The sequence below is a fragment of the Neodiprion fabricii genome, chromosome 2 (genome assembly GCF_021155785.1).
Source record: "Neodiprion fabricii isolate iyNeoFabr1 chromosome 2, iyNeoFabr1.1, whole genome shotgun sequence".
Classification (NCBI taxonomy): domain Eukaryota; kingdom Metazoa; phylum Arthropoda; class Insecta; order Hymenoptera; family Diprionidae; genus Neodiprion; species Neodiprion fabricii.
In genome coordinates, this window is record NC_060240.1 from 4067555 (window position 1) to 4085612 (window position 18058).

The 18058-nt window shown below is 40.7% G+C and overlaps 2 protein-coding genes across 8 annotated transcripts in view; one reads left to right on the forward strand and one right to left on the reverse strand.

Annotated features, from left to right (window-relative positions):
- LOC124174886 overlaps window positions 1-3894 on the reverse strand; it is a 68324-nt gene extending 64430 nt beyond the window's left edge. Inside the window, exon 1 of the mRNA XM_046554484.1 lies at window positions 3652-3894. The gene's annotated coding sequence lies outside the window, so the exon portion shown is untranslated. The remainder of the gene's footprint in view (window positions 1-3651) is intronic.
- Window positions 1-18058, forward strand: part of LOC124174877 (E3 ubiquitin-protein ligase MYCBP2) — a 164307-nt gene that overhangs the window by 75534 nt on the left and 70715 nt on the right. The window lies entirely within an intron of this gene.

The window sequence follows — 18058 nt, forward strand, 5'->3', positions numbered from 1 at the left end:
TATGTATACATATTGCGTAATGTAAATTCGAGTTTAATTAATTAGCATTGAATTTCTCACTCGTCTCTTTTTCGCTATTTCATCGCTCGCGAAAGCACGGAGTGTATAATGAAAGAAAAATAAAAAATTTTTAAACCCTGCGGAAAACAAACGTTGATATGTGTAACGTTAACAACGTTCCCTGCAGCATAAAACCAGCTTTTTTTTGTTAGATGCGTACGAAACGCAACGCAAAACAATAACGACTACACATTGTTTTTCGTATTATATACCTCGAGAGAGATTCAATTATACCGCGTGACTAGCTGCTCTCACCATGCTTGAGGCATGAATATATCTGTGTTCACATTTGCATGCGAAAAATCAATCTTGTTGATGCATTTCAAGCGCGAGAGATTCGTGCGGCGTTCAGCGAAAGAGGAACCCAAAATTGAAAAATGATGATGATGGTTTTTGAAAAAAAAAACCAAAAAAAATAGGCTATGAAAGGTTAACCCTTTCAGTCAAACATTTTTCCAATCAATATTTTGGCCCGAATTTTGTCACGCCGGGGTTTTTGGGGTCGCTGATCACGAATCTGAAATCAGTTTTTGATAATTTTTAAATCCAATATGGCGGATGTAAAATCGAAAAAACTATCGAGATTCGATTATTCCGACCGAAACTTGATACTCGTAGGTTTTTGGGATCGCTGATCACTAATGTGAAGTCGGAATCTGATAATTTGTAAATTCAAAATGGCAGATCCAATATGGCGGGTGTAAAATCACAAAACGATAAAAATTCTATTATTCTGACCGAAATTCGTTGCGCATGGGTTTTTAGGATCGCTGATCACAAATCTGAAGTCAGAATTTGATCATTTCTAAATCCAAGATGGCGGATTTAATACGTTAGATGGAAAATTGAAAAGTCTAACGAAAATTCGATTATATTCTGACGGAAACTTGTTGCTCGGGGGTTTTTGGGGTCGCTGATCACGAATCTGAAGTCAGAATTAGTAATAAACTGTGATAAGGCTAGAACGCAGAGCGTCCCACTGTGATTGAAAGGGTTAATAAATTTAGAACAATCGAACTCTCTTTCCACGTTAAAACCGTGCGCGCCTAGAGCGATAATTTTCATTATATATATAAATTACAGTCTTTATCGAGAAAAGTAAAGAATAAAATTGGAGATGTGAGACGAGGGGGAAAAAATTAAGACATAACCTCATTATCCCGCCCACACGGAAAATCGGCAAAGTTTTAATTGAATCGGTCCGACCGAACTGATCTATTCGTATTTCGTAGCGTGTAGCGTGAGCTCCTGGAGGATGAAACTTTTCAACCCATCTTCTCGTTCCATCGAACCCTATTTAGTGCGGCACTATCGCTGGTCCGGATAGGTTCTCGCCTATGTCGGATTCTTCCCGCAGCGTTGCCTCGACGCGTAAGCCAGCGATCTAGGACGTCGGGCTTTCGGCTAATCAACTCTGATCAACCAATCAATTTCAACGAGCGAATACCTCCCGCTATGCACTCTGCCTGCCTGCCTTATCGCCTTTGCGTCGCGGGTCAAGAGTCTTTTAGATATCATTAATTACTCACGCTCGAATGATCAGAGCCGGATATTTTGCCCGCTATCGAAGCAGCTTTCCTTCATTCGTCTATTTTAATATTCTTTATTCCACGTTTTTGTATTTCTTGTATTATCGTTGTAGGCGGATTTTGTCACGCCCGATAACGTGGCTTAACTCTTCGAATCGTACATTTTTCCTTGCGGTCAAGTTCTTATTAATTGACACTGCGGTCGGATCTGAGAAATTCTCAAAATTCAAAATGCTCGATCTAATATCAGCGAATAGGATCAATTTTTATATCTTCAGTCAGCCATGTTGGATCCGCTGTATTGAATTTTTTTAATTTTTTCCAGGCGCAGTTGTATATCTGTTTAACAATTTACCAGTTTTTTTTTTTTCTGTTTTTGTTTTTTTAAAGTAATCCAATTACCGCCCCGGAAGAGACTCATTCAAAATTGAATAGTCCGTTTAAATACCGGAGAAGAGCACAGAATGCGGTACGGAAATTTTATTCTAATTCATTCGCCGAGATTCTGGGCATTTGTTTTTACTCAACAAATTAGTCCATCCAGTCAGTAGTTGCATAATAGATTTTTGATATCTTCGATATTTCCACCGAGGCTTGTTGAATTTGAAAAAAAAAACGAAAAAACATGTTAGAAAGAGTTTAAATCGAATTCTATTCTTAAAAAATGATTTGCGAAACAAAAATCAATGTGAATAAAATATATGCATAAAAAAAAAAAAAAAAAAAAAAAAAAACGTACGAGCAAAATTTAACGCCTAAATTTCTACGCAACGATAAATCGACAAATTATTTTCAATTTCAGAAATTGTGATTGGTTTTCAATCTACGTTTTCGTATGTTATGATATTTCGTTTTACCGTTTTTTTTTTTTTTTCAAATTCTTAATCGTATCCCGTGTTCCGCGGTTAATCAGACAAGACAGTGACTGTTTCTCCTACACGACAGCTCCAGGCAAATCTCACGATTCAGAGGCAATGCCCGGTTTAGTTTATTGCCTATCGCTGGACCGTCAACGGATTCTGCATCGGTACCGACGGCGTCGATCAAACTAAAACGTCATTCTCTATTTTACGATCCGTACGTATTATAACCTCGTTACAACTCCCCGACGGTCACCGGCTGTACGTTACTCGCTGGTCTAATAATAGAAACCACTCTGCCATGAGAACGAGTTATGTATTGCATTGTGGATACAGAAGGTATAAGTCCCGTGTCTGACTCTGTTGGGTTTGCAAGTTTGCTTGATATTATTATATTCAAAGTTGCGAAACAATTTCTATCATTCTCTATTCCATTATATGCGATATAACAAACACACGTGTGCGTATATGTGTGTGTGCGTGTGTCTGTGTGTGTGTACAATCGAGCAAAAAGTTTGTCTATCTACGACGAATCCAATATAATGAGACCTCGCGTCGACGACTGTATGATTAGCGTTTCATCATTTTACTTGCTAATTTATCATGCCGCCTTTATGCAAAGGTGAAACCTCGAGCTAAACAAAGCGGGCGTATTGTCATTAAACTATACACGATGCATGTCACGGATAATGCGGGTTTCGAATATGGAGCAGCAGCTTTGTACAGTCATTAAATTAAAAATAGTCCGTTCTGATATCGTTTGTATTATTCATAATTTAAATGCATTACGCGTATGTGATGTACGCGGCATTGCATGGAATTGGGTCAGAATTTCAAGAATCGGACAAAAAAATTTGACGGCACGAATCCTTGAAGTATAAAAAAATTAAAAAAAAAAAAAAACGAAACCTTCCTCTCGCAAGGGTAAAAAGATTTCAACCGTCAAAACGCAATTTTAATAAAATACAGGTTTTCGTATCTCTGAGATTCTACTATGTTTAAAAAATTTTCTTGCGACATCACGGATAATCTTTTCTGTTGTTTTTTTTTTCTCTTTGTATAAAGATTTTTAAAACTTTGTATAATTAATCAAGTTCTTGTTGAGAGATTGTATATTGCCGTTCATTTTTCCGCATCGTGAAAATAAAAAAACAAAAAAAAAAACCAACAATCAAACAATGAGAAATATCAATTCGTCTTACCTCGGTAATTTCGCACGATTATCGACGTTCAATTACGTTGAGGTATATCCAAAATTGATCAGGCACTCGAAAACCAAAAAAAAAGAATCACTTTCATTCAGTTTTCACTGCACCGTAATCGCGTTAATTTAACTTGTACGATTCCGTAATTCGCGGTTGCGCATCGCTTCCTTCGATCTTCACCGCGATCGATGAAAAGGATCGAAGCTCCGCGGATCGACGGCGCGTGCGTCTGGGTCAGACTGAACGCCACCACTGCGCGAGGCATTGGCCAAGTGGTTAATGCCTGCCGGAATCAGACCCCGGGGGCCCAGGGCCGTACCTTGCGATCCTTGGCCCTCGACTATTCCATTCGATTATACGGCTCAGCCTCGTTTTTTGTCCGACTCGAGCCGAGTGTGATGTAATTTTCATCCTCTGATGTAAGGCTATTTCATTAGGCTAATCCAACTACCGAATTACGTCTGTTGTTTTATACGAGGTGTGTGTGGGAGAAAAGTTTTGAAAACTTCCGAATTTTTTGGTGGCGAAACTTCAAGTAAAGATATGAAGAAAATGAGAAAATTTAGAAATCTGAAGGATCAAAATTTCGAATGATGGAAGATTTTCAGTTTCGTGAATTTACTGATTTTATCGATTATGTGTGTTTATATTTACCGAAAATCTTGTATAGATCGAAAAATGAGCTTTTACTCGAAAATTATTTCGAGTTCATCGCCGATCCGCGAGCTTCGATAATATAAACCAGAATTTGAATAAGCCGGGCGTTTCCTCGGAGTATTATTACAATGTACTATACAATCAATTTTTACGACGATCGTTGAAAGTTTCAAGATAAATCCGCGCGTCTTTCTTCCGTGTGTATGTTGGTGTGCGTAAAGAGTTCATAAATTCTCTTGTTATACCTCTTCCATCTCTCAACTTGGTTATATCATATTCACATAAACTTTACACCATCTTATATGTAATATCCGATGTAATTCATACAGATTTTAATCAAGTCTGATGCTTGTATACACAGTGTGAGAGATTTCATGTCGTAAGCGGAACACAGATCGGCCTGGAAGGTGGTTATAATATCATCAACATCATCTTTCTTCCTTCCCTATTTTCTTTCTTCTGTATCGTATTTTCTACGATGCTTGTGTCAAATTTTATTTTAAACTTGAAAATCAACCGCGCATGCGCCAGATAATTAAATCTCATTGGTCGGCGAAATGTTCCCGCAGCGATATTCTTGTCCGCGATGCAGGCCGGCCAACCCACGCAAAATGTGTACGTATGAATTTTCAAAGAGCATAAGCGTTAAATTCCGATCGTTCTTTCAAGAATCAACTTTCCGATCCGATAACAAATGCTTCCCAAACCTTTCCGAGTCACTGCCTCGATTATTCGAGATTCTAACCTCAAAAATTCGTATCAATTACATCGCCGGCAGAAAGAGTTTGACAGCCGAAATTCGGAATGGCCGGCCTGCACGAACAGCCAATAAAACACGCGCATGCGCGGTTCAGTTTCAAATTTTAAGAGATTGTCTCGGCATGTACAACTTATTACTCGTAACGTACTCGTTGATATCCTACTAACATAAAAAGCGTTTTGATCTTCTCGAGTGGAAAAGAAATCGCGTTCACGTTTATTTCTGATATTCCTGATGCTAGGAGAGGATGGAAGCTCTGCTTAAGAGGGAGATGGGATTAAAGTACTCGTCTTTGTGTAGCTGTCGTAAGAGAAGCGAGTTACTCGAGTGCCGTGATCCACGTATTTTCACATTTATATATATGTATACGTCACACGAACCCACTCAATTATGCTTTAATCCGTTTTAATTTTTTTCAATAAATTTTTTTCCCCCCTCCTGATCGTCAAGAGACGCTTCTCAGAGACAACGCGTGTCAGAGACGAGCACCAATACAGCTCGTTATTACATTATATCTTATTATACTCCGTACTCGCGTGTTCAGGATTGTTGTGTGATATCTGGAGTGCTTTAATCAATCACGATTTTCTTTCGACGATCGTGCAGTTCCTCTGTTTCATAATTACGACTCTCGATTATTCATCATTGTAGAAAGTATCGAGTGATGGTGTTGAGAGTAATTCATGGAAATTTGCGATCATACTGTTATGGATATAGATCAAACATCTTTCAAACAAAACAACAAAAAAAAAATAAATAAAATAACGACAAAGCAGAAGTTTGTCGAAACGTCTCATTGAAACTAATCCAGTTACATATGTCTAAATTTAAATAAAAAGTTACCTTGCTACTGGAAAAAATTTAAAGAAACATTGAATTTTTATCACAAACACGTCGTCATATGTAATACCAAGAAAATCTTATTGTTTGTACTTGCGTTTACTTGTTTAATTTTGTATGAGAATATATTAATATTATATTCGTTGCTCAAAATCGTAAGTTTATCTTCTATAAATAATTACAACGATTCTACGTACATGTCGGAGTTATTTTCACCAATCGACGAATTTGATTAAAAAAATTATACGAATCGGATCATACGGCATTTTCGCATAAGAATTAATTTATGAGTATAAAAGAAAAAAAAAAAAAAAGAAATCAGAATCGGACTAATGTCTCGAAACAATTTTTCTTTTCAATCGTATTTAAGTAATGTTTTTATTCATGTTGAACTTGACGAGCTTTTCCATTTTTACTTTTTTTTCTCAACTATCGTTTCCTCGTATTTTTGGTTCGACACGTTCTCGACCTAAGGGGTTTCGGGATAAGTTTAGGGTTTGGGAATTTACCGGAGAGAGTGGGAGTGAGAGAGAGAGGGAGAGACCGTCGAAGCAAAGTGTTTGCGAGACGTGACCGAGGCTCTGATCATTCTCTGCTGTCTTAGACAGGCCTTGAATCCCTGCGTCGTGTGTGTTTCACGTAACACGTGCGTAATTCGCTTTCCTCCAATTTGTTATCCCCCAGTTAAATTCAATCCAGTCCTGCAATTTCTAGTTGTCACCGCAGTCAGTCACTGTACAGGCTCGGCTTCGTCGTCTTCAGCCAAACAATTATCGTCAGAATTCCTCATCGCCTATGTCTAACTTGCGAATTATTTTCTACTACAGCTGCCTCGTCAATTAACCATGATTTGATTAATTTCCAAGAACCTCCGTGTGATACTGATTAATCATTCCTCACGCAGCTGCTGTTTACACTGGAATATTCTTTTCCTCTTTGTTTCTTTCACAGTGTTACACGGCGTAGGGATAAAATTTTACATTTTATATTTCGCATACAATATGCATTATACGAGTATAAAATACGTATACGTTTTCACGAATTATTTCCTAATCATACACAATTTACGATTATTGCACATTCCTATCGACAAAGGAGATGGAAATTTGTAATATGGAATTCATATTTTCTCTTTATGAAAAATCTGCTACCCTATAATATTACAACCGTGAAACTGTCGTATGTAAATTTATGCCCAACTTTTCACGTACAACGCGGATAAGGACGCTATTGTGAAAAGTTCAGTTTAAAAAAATTATTCGTTGCGGATATAATTTTTTTTTTTTTTTGTTAAATTATGCTCTGCCTCTCTATAAAATTATTCCTAAAATTTTTCAAAGGCTGCAGGGAATATTTTTTATTCGGTGTGACAATTTGAAATAGTGTTGACTTCGTCCTGGTCCCCAAGCTCACCACCTCGTTTCGCTCGACGAAAACATATTTTCACGTCCCGCTTTTGAAACGGCTTTTATTACTTACTAAAACGAGAAAGAAACTTTTGCCGAGTTTTGCAGGTACACAGAGAGAATCGAGACAATATGAAATCGGGGCTTTTTTATCTCTTCTTTTATGTTTTCTGCTTCCTCCTTTCCATGTGTCACTTGACGTTATCATTTCACGTAAACAGCACATGCAGCGTTGATTAATTATTGTTACATACTACTAATTGTTGTAGCGTATATGAAGAAATTTGAAGACATAGATAATTTAACCAAATTTCACTCGACATTGACTGCGTCAGGTGAATTTAAATCCTGGTTTAATTGCACTCCTGCTGTACGGATTTCATTTCATCCCAATTACTACGAAGATTCTTTCCCCGAATTCCAATTCCTTCATATTAATCCACTATATATCAATTCATTTTTTATTTTACGGCAAACGAAGGAAAAGGAGAGGAGAAAACAATGCGTAGCGCTTTAAATATGCCAGTGGAATTTTCAGTGTTTAATTTCCAATACCCACACATAGACACACCACGGTTTATTCTATAGAACCGGGAAAATAGTCGATGTTTAAAATTCTAAATACACGTATAATATCTATTAATTTGTCGATATTAAGTTATGTAGCGGTAAATATTTGCGTGCCTAAATAGATTATAAATAGATTACAGCCCGTTTTTGCAGCAAGATATTGTAGAAAATTTGATTGTAATGTTGATGCCGTATAAAATATTGAAAACGTTTTCCCTCGCTGCAGCCGCATCAAAAATTAACGATCAATCGGTTAATGTTGTATACATAAATGCTTGAATCGTCAAGGTGTGCAAATTTTTTTTTTCATGCTTCACTCGCTGCATTCAGAGTCGCGAAGTAATTCATCAAACTTTAACGATTGGATTCTTTTCGCATGATCAGCAGATTTCAATTACGCTTCATCGGTCTTCGCTCGATACCTTCATAATAAATTCGTGTATAATATATGTATATATATATTACGTACATATATATTATATTCATATTCTTCCACCGCGTGACACGGATCGGTGACCACTTTGTCCGACCGGAAGTGAAAATTGAAAAGTTTCGGGGGAAAATTTTGACTCAAATGAAAAATATAAAGGGTGAAGAAAGATGAGAAATTGTTGTATTAAAAAACGAGACCGCAAAGTTAGGTGGAAAAAACGGATGAAGAATTATACTTTCCCTTTCTCACACGCTTATTCCCCGAGTGTAACACTCTCCATAAGAGAGTGAAATTTAAAGAAGCTACGCGAAAAAGTTTGGCAGGCTTGGACAAACAAGTGATTAATTAATCAGCGGAGGCAGGTCTGGAGCTGGCGAAAAACGCGACGGTCTCAGAGTGAGTGAAAATGAAAATCACGTCAAGGGTTGCGAAATAAGTATTGTTGCAGATTCCTACTACCGACACTTACCGATATCTTACCCAGATATATGGGGACTCTTCTCCGCGATGACGTCACAGCGATCAACCCCTGTTGTACCGACTTGAAGGTCAAAATCGCTGTTTTCGTTAACCCGGATGCCGGTCACCACAGAGAAGGGTTTGCGTCTGGGTAAGATGTCGGTAAGTGTCGGTAGTAGGAATCTGGACCCAGGACCCTCGTTGTATCGCTACTGTTCCGTCACTCTGGGAAGGCAAGTGGAAAAGATGTCATGTCGACCTTAATATATAATACTAACACAGAATGGAGTGAATAGGAACGAAAAAAAACTTTTAATTTTTCCCCTAGGTTCGTCTTTGAATTCATTCCCATGTAATAACAATATTCAGGCATTGCTCACACGTGTCCTTTTACAGTACATACATAGTCGCGAAATTCATCGCTATACGATGGTCATCTCATCACCGATTCAGCACTTTAAAGCGACTGGTTTCCATCGGCTATGTAGTGCGAAATGAATATTTGAGATGCTTTGCGGACTAGTCGATATTGCAGCGATGCATCCGAGTATACGCGAGACTAATGGGGTCAATTAAGACGGGGATGCTGCGCTATCCAATATACATGAAACTAACAGCCAACAGCCACGACGATGACGACAAGATCGCTAAAGCTCATTAAGCTCATGTAGTACTCCCACACTTACCGACCGAGTAAACTCACCCTTTTCCTTCCTGTATTAAATAAGCAAACGAACGAAACAGTCCAAATTTAATGTAGGAAGCAAAAGGGCGAGCTTTCTAGGTCGGTGAAGGTGGGAGTATTACATGACCTTAAGTTCGAAAGTTCCTGAGGAGCTTTTGTTGGTTGGAAGTTCTAGCGGCAAGATCTGAGTTACAATGCTGCTACCGCTGGCAAGAAAATTTGCTGTATAGTTGCCGAAATTTCGGCGAGTAGGTACAATATCACGTTCTGGGTGCTATGTGTGTATATGTATAGGTACGTGTGGTGTATAACCTGCAAGAAATTATACCCCACGTACATGCAACGCACCCACTTCCGCCATTGTTCGAACGAGTTGTGCCATTGTTCAAACTTGACGGCATATTGTTTTCGGCCCGCCTACCAGATGAAAAAGTTCTCTTCTGCTCATGAGTAATTAAGCTCGCTGTATAGCGAGTGCAGCGCGTGTGGAAAAAACGCCGAATCACGTGGGATCAGGGCGTATGTCAGTTCGCGAATTTGAGGAGGTTGTTTCGATGATAATCAATACATTTTTAGCAATTTCATTAGTAAACTTCAAATTATCGTTTTCTTGAACTGTACATGCCGATTTTAATAATGATGAAACAATAAAATAAAAAGGATCTCAAGTAATTAACAAGCTGCGGTTTGTCAGTTTTTCATTGCAAACGTTCTATTCTCAATAATCGATTTGGTATTTATATATTTGTTAATCAAAAGCAATATTATTGAAATCTTGAGAATTAAAGATAGTACCAATGTGAAGAAAAACAAAATGAAGAACGAAAAAATTGTCCGGATATGATTTTAAAGAATATAATTGTCTTCTAAATCAAGTGTTATGAATACGTTACATTCAAGACTTTTTTTCACCGTTCTAAAACGATTCAAGATGTAAAATCCTTATCCGAGTTCTTGTTCGTAATTTTCGGTCCCCTTTGTTTTGCATTTCCAACAGAGCAACCGCAGCTTACGAACCCTTTAATTAGATTAATACTCAACGTTTGATTATCTCGTCATAAAATGGTCAAAAAAGTATTGATTTTCAACTTGAATTGACAAATTTTACAATTTCATCTACGCCCGGCTAAGATTTGAGGCTTGAATTCGGGAAAACTAACCGTAGCGTCGTCCATTCGACGAGCTTATATTGAAAACGGTGCGGTTCGCAGGATCTTCCTTCTGCCATCATCATTTTATTACACCCGCGTCGGGAAAAAACGAAGGAATGACTGCGTGGGACAGAGTCCTGTAGACAGCAATATAGCAGTGGCGGCAGCAGCTTGTTACGGCGTTGATAAAGCACCGGGTGGAATTTTCCCAGCTGCTTTGATTCTTCTACCTTAGCTTTTTGCAACTCTGAATCACGATGAGCTAGGAAATCGAGGACAATCCATTCGATCTACTCTGATTAATAATATATCGAAGGATAATAACAGTCTGTCTGGAAAATGAGCAGCAGTTTCTGGTTACGAGTTAATAGAATTCTGCAGTCATTTTTTACCGACTGAGTAAGAGGTCATTTTCCTTTTTCTTCTTTTTCCAATATCTGTAAAATCTAAGCGAAGGCGCTGACCTGAAAATTTTTCACTCAGCTAAATTCTTTATGCAACGCCGAACACTGATGTCGTAAAACTTTATTGTTCCTTGCGAGAACAAGATCTGTGAATGTATTTCTAACAGTATGTGATAATTCATTTTCAGGAATACACGTTTCTTGGCGTCGTTGTTGTGTGAAAGAAAACATTCTTAAATATATATATATTAATAAATTTCGTATCTGATCTGATCAGTAACGCGTGAGCTTTGATAATAGTCAAAACAGTAAAGACTGACTGTAGTATCCCTTTAACCCATTCGCTTTTTTGTACAGTTTCGATTTTTATTTTTTTAAATTTTCTCGAGATATACTGCGTATTGAATAATTGTCAAGTATATGAAACAGGGGTAAAATTTTCTGACAAATCGATTGCCGCTATTTATTTTACAGAATTTCTCTCACATTACGAGAAACCCGCAAATTATGACAAAAAAAAGAAAAGTCAACTTCTTAAACATGTCCAAAACATTACAAAATCATCCAAAAAGTGTTTCTTTACTCAAATAAAGACGTTTTGAGTAAATATTTTAATTTCAAAGCGAACGAGTCAACGTCGAATCCACGCTCCGTTGGCATATATAAACGCTTTAATAAACGTATCGGCAATTACCTCGCCTCTAATTCTATCCTGTAACGTTAAAAGGCCGTGTCTGGTTGGCTTTTTGGCTGGCCCGAATTCCGAGCCGCACTGCATGCCATTAGGTAGTTCAAGTGCGGCGTTAAATCCTGGTGATTCATTGGGAAATTTGGCGAAACGGAGCTTAAGCTCGAAAGTCCAAAGCTGAAAAATTAGCCGTCATTTGTTATCCGGTTAAATTTAAACTGGCGAGAGGGTTTCATCCCTCCTCTTATTCTCCTTCTTCTCTTTCTCGTTACGTTCCAGTCTCACAGTACACCACCGCCTATCCACCACCTTTACCTATGTGTTTGTTCGAGGAGTGTGTCTGTATATAGATTTATCCGTACGTTCAGGGGGTGCGAACACACATTTTCTCCGAAACCCTTTCGTCACTGTCTCACCGGGGTCTCGTTGCCAGCCTTTAAGCCTCGACGCGTCGTCCAAGTCCGAGGGAAAAAACCGCGCCCCAACTTTCATCAGTCCTGAAAGTAGATGAAACGACTTTCTTTCGCTTCTATATACCAGCCGCAGCTGTAACAGAACGGAGTCCATATTTTCTCCCCTTTCTTTTTTCACGTGAAATCGGTTATAAAGGGTCGCGATTTCGAAGCAGCTCAACTGCAGCAGCGGCAGCAGCAGCAGCAGCAGCTTTGAACGAAGTCTTTGCAGTTCTCTCACATATCTCTGGGTATACAGAGAAATAATACGTTTCGTTTCACCCTCGTCTTTTCTCACCCCCTCGATTTTCATCACATATTTCATCTCTGACCACGAAACTCAATAACGACTCCGACTCATAAAGGGCACGTCGTCATGCGAACCGGTGGCCGCCGCCAAAGCGTTGTAGCAATATCAGAGACTTAAACCGTGACTCTCAAGGCTCTTGAAAAGCTCAATATGACCGAATTCTGAAGCCCCCTCTCGAGTTGCGCTTGGAAATGCAATATTATGCGCGAGCAGGACTGACTTTCGACATACCGGGTTTGAAAAAACACTTTGCGTCACGTGTAGTGGGCGGAATTAGATCGTGGGAATGATATCGCGATGAAAAATCGAGCCACTTATCGATTATCGTCAAAACATTTACAGTCCCGCCTCGCGGTTCTTGGTAAATATTTATTACACCGTATCCGAGAATACGAGAAATGATCCAAGAACACGACGACGAGTTCAGCCGAAGTTCTAAGACACTTGAAGTTTTCCAGTTAATACGGACTCTCGTAACGATTCTTGCTCATTGGATGAATCCAATCCGGAAATGGAATCTGACATTGCGTATTCAGTACTCAATTCGGATAAGTGATGCGACCATCCGACGTCTCGTGGAAAGTCAAGTTACCTGCAAAGGTATAGAGCTGGATGGATGGGTTGGGTGGGTACGTACAAAGTCGTACCTCTAGTCGCGCTGCGTTGCATATCTGGGCGAAGTTTAACTACGTACATACCAGAAAACTACCCAATTGCACTGCACGGCTTTACGAGTTCCAGTCTTCTAGTTTGCCGAAGGTGTTTCGCACCGGGAATTCGCAGCTCGTTTCGACGACGCGTTTTCGTTCAAAGAGAACTTGCTTTTCCAGACTTGACTACGACGACGAGGGTGACTTTATCTCGCGCTTTGAGACTTCTCGCTTATCTTGGTCTCTCACACTTTCTCGAAACTCGAAGCTCTCGGTCGTTAACACAGTTTTTTATCCTGCAACTCGCGGATTGTTCAGGCTTGACGTATTGTTCTAATTTTCTTTTTCTCTTTTTCTCTCTGTGCCTAAAGTGGATTTTGCAAAAACAAGCGCACTCAAATACGCTGTCGTAAACTTATTTGTTCTATTCTAAGTAAGAAAAAAACAAAGCGTTCTCACGTCTCACTCGTTTCTCCATTCGAAGTCTCGTTATGCGATGCTTAGTTACCGAGATATATTTTAATCGCCAAACTTGCCCCTATGCTCCATTAGCGCCCCCCCCCTATCCTATCTTACTTTTGTAGATCCTGAAATATTTTAATTTTACAGCTTCTTCTGGTTGTTATCGTCTTTTTTTCATTTTCTTAGTTACTTCTGTGATCACTGCCATGTTTGTATTTTTTATTCTTTGTACAAAAGATGATGGACATCTTACGGCCTTGTCCAAGTTGTAATATGTACTATTGTCAACTGCTTGGACTATCATTGACCTCCGCCCTGTAAATGCCCTTGGTCTATGATCAATAAACTTCTCTCACACTCTCTCTTGAAATATTTCACGAGTCCATTTTCTCAGCCTCCGCGGAACACCTTGATCAATGCTTCCTCGTCTTGGGATAAACTCGGTCCACTTCGCCCCTCGATTCTCGTGATTAAAGTTGCTCGGGTCGATTCTTCTATAGAAAAGCGAATTTAATTGGCTTTATTAATTATCGTCTGAAGCGCCCGATTGATCGAGTTACTCGGTGGACGAAGGAATTCTACTCGGCGCTGATGCTTAACAGGCCATTCTCCCTCTCTCTGGTAGTATCGAATCGTACTTTATTGGGACAGAGTTCCTTCAATCGTATTACATCTCGGTTTGTCTGCGGTCATACGAAGTGGCGCGTGTATTCGGTGTTTAGAAATTTAGCTGATCCGTTGTGAAATTCTTGCAGCTTGAACGAACAACTCCTCACGATTGACGATAATCGCTCATCCCTCTTCGCCGAACCTCCTCGCTCTCGGTCCTGCGGAGACGCGGTTCGATATCGAAACAAAGGGGATCGGGGCTTAGGACTTGAGGTATCGGTGCTGGTAGATTTTCACGATAAAAAAAACAAATACGAACAGCTTGTATTCGCTTCGCGTTTAAAGTCTACGAAGGGGGACGGAAGACGGCTCAGAAACGATTTGAAGACACCGGAAATGGGTTTTCCGACCCGCGCCGAAACTCCTCTCTTCTATATATACGACTTTTCAGAAGGTCGGAGTTTTTTCAACCTTATATATAGTGTATATAATATACGTCAGGCGCCTACACGTGCGTGCACAGAAGTGTTGAGATATTCTTGGAGACGCTGCTGAAAAATCGAGGAAAGTTGGTGAAATCGGCGAATAAACAAACGTTCTGAACGTAGTATTGGTATTGATCCTTAGGTGGCCTGTTTCAAAGAAATCCGTTCTTACTGGTAATGGTGAATGAAGAATCGTGAATTCATTGACTTATTATAATTATAAATAATCAGTGAATAACTCACCCTTTTTCAATCAAATTTTACAATATTATTTCACAATATTTCAGAGCGTTGTAATGATCGACGTTCTCTGATCTGCATCCATGTGGGCTGTGTTTAGCATATTCGAATCTAGAGAACGTCTGTGAAATGGAATGTTCCTTGATTAGAAACAAAAAAAAAAACATCATCTTTCCAAGAACAACGCAGCGTACACAGTAGCGTTGTATAAAATATTTAGCGATGAAGGGATATTGGCGAAATAGTCTGGAAAATTGAATTTGCGAAACGAGACTGAGCCCCCCCCCCCCCCCCCCCCCCCCGTTTGTTACGTGTAGGTAGGCAGATGAAATCTAATTGCAAACTGGGAGCGGAGTGACGTCGGACTCGAAATTACAGAATTACATCTGTCTCCGTATTGTCGTGCACATGTTGAACAGCGTCGGATCTTTTGCCCGTGATTGCCATGGCTGAGGAGTGTGCGGAGAGAGTGAGAGAGAGAGAGAGGAAGGCCCTCGTTCTGAAACTCGGTCTCGAAATCAGCATGCAAATTCCTTGAAATTATTCCGAGTGTCCGTTTCAAGACTCGGATCTCTACGTCCTCTCTCGCGATACAGCGCAAACCCTTCGATGATCATCGACCCTGCAGCACAGTTCTCGGGTGTGGAAGGGAGCAGTTATTTGGATAGGCGAACCTCCGCAAATAGCCGGCTCGTGTACTTTTGGCCAACGGACCACCTGCTAACCCTTGTCAAAACAGAATACACGGGTCACTACCGCCTGGCAAAAGAACCCGAAAATTCTCCGCCTTATTACGCCTTGGCATTCACCGTCACCCTGCCGCACCTGGTCCTGATGGTGACGCTGGTTGGCTCAGGTAATTAGAGCTGAGTGGTTTGCCGTTTTTGGTACTGTCACGTTCTGTCGAGGAGAATAACGGAACCTTTGAAACCGATTGGCTCGTTACCTGCATCGCGCATCGCGCGTGCGTTGAATCTCATGGTGTTCAGTGATCCCGGAAATGTCCTTGAATTTTTCTTGCATCCTGGAAATATTCGATTTTTAATGTCCTTGAATTTGTTAGGGATTTGTTACTGGACACCATGGAATTGATACCGTACACCTGAAGCTTCGCTAGGTCATCCGGTACGTGTACGTGTCGTTAGTAATTGATTAGCGAGAAAGTGAATTCTAGTCAACTAATCGATAGTCTGCAATACAGTATTCTGCGGTGGTAAGAAGAGTTCTCGAATCAGTAAAAGGACTCCCTTTCAAGATACCGAATGGGCTTTTCTGCCCACCTAACCATCTTGTTAGCGAGGCTCTGCACCATTCGTCCGACCGGCGAATACCTTGAGGCGAGGGGGTCAAGTGTATTTGTGTGCTTCGTTTTCACGTCTACACGGTATACATAGAACGACACCGGGAGTGCGAGCGAGGAATGACAAACGGTGAGGGACGCTGAGACTACCTTCTCCTAATAGTAGGTATCTCGGTAAGACAAAGAGGCAGAGATCCTCTGGTCGGCATGAGATGAGAATAGTCTTGCGATTGTTTGTACTGCAGTCTGTGGACGGTCTGAGCTCGTGAACGGGGTGAGGGGACGATTTGGTCCGAGTCAACCGGTGGATTTATCCTTTTATTCGTCTGACCGAGCTCTAAAATTGGTGCCGGCCACTTTAGCCTCCATTATTTACGGCCGGTTCTTATTCTACTCCCGCGGTCCTGGTCGGGTGTTTTACTCGAGAGAAGCGGGCGGTCTCTGTCCCTTGGCCTCGGCTTCGACCCATGCGGCGCATCCTCGTCGTACCCTTTTACAGTTGAAACAACCGGGTCGGAGGAGGGAGAAAAGCCACTATTTCCAAGTGTTTTTACCACCATCGGCTAAGGACCGAATTGGACTCCTGCAGGAGTCCCATCAAGTACCCTGATCCGTTCACTCGATAGCTTCTTGGACCGAGGCTTTGGAACTGAGTGAACGAAACTGATACTATCGACCCTCGGGTCGTTCTTCACCACCGTCGAGTTTCTATCAGCTCTTCTTAGACTCGCCTGCGAGCTGCTACTCGGTGAAATAAATTGGAAAACAATCCAATGGTTTTCAGCCTGTAGCTTCCGCCTGTTTCTCGGTGTGTCAGAACTATAAACTCTCGCCCACTGGTTCTTGCGGCAAAGAGAGAGTCACCACTGATTAACAACCTGCGCGAGGTTTCTCGAATTGATCCCGTTTTTACCGCGGGACCCAAGATACGTGAGAAGAACCCCTTCGTTGGGGCTAATGAAATTTACTCTCTTCCGTATTCTGCGATTAGCACGACTCTCGAGGCAATAAACTTAGCCGTTATTGACTTCGGAGCTGCTTACTCCTCGGGCAAAGCCGAGTCGAAAGTCTGCCCGGAATTCTGATGCATCGGGTGTGACGACATATCCTGCATTTTCTCCTAGTGCACTCAACGATAATCCCACACCATACACCGAACTACGTTGCTTTCACCCGCGTTACGAGGGTGCAGGAAGCTGCACTCCGTGCTCTTTTATCCCCTCGAACCACTTCCCTCAGGATCGGGTCGCGACCTGATCGTACAACGCTTTTCTTCTTTAGCTATACTGACGTTCGATTGAGAATCGGGAATACTTGTTGACTCTTTGACCCAGTGCAAGTGCACACTTCTTCCTGGGATCCATAAAGATCCAAAGTTTTTAACGAAGTATCGAATCGCGGAGCAATTTCTTTCTCCTTCTCTCTTCTTCTTCTTCCATTTCTTTCGCTCTCTCTTCTCTTACATACCTCAAGCGCATTGGTACCCAGCCAGCTGTATCTTGTTTACCCAGAATTGGCAACGCGCTCTCGAGGCATTTAAGAGACTCGTTCTCGTTCCAGCAGTTGTAGAAGGAAAAGCGGTGCCGTAAACCGATGGGATTAAAATAAATGTAGAGTGGACCATCTCCTTTAAGTGGCTTGGAAATCGTACCAGTTTCAGGAGAGTAAAAGCCCGTATACCTTCGGCTATTCTTTTCTTGACAATGGGAGTTTAATTTCTTCTCATTTTATTCCGTATGCGAACCGCTTTATCTCAGTAAACTGCCGCATCCAAGATGCGCGATGATATGGAAACGGCGGTTGGTTCGTCGGTACCTTCAGGACACCGTAACGACGTTGATTG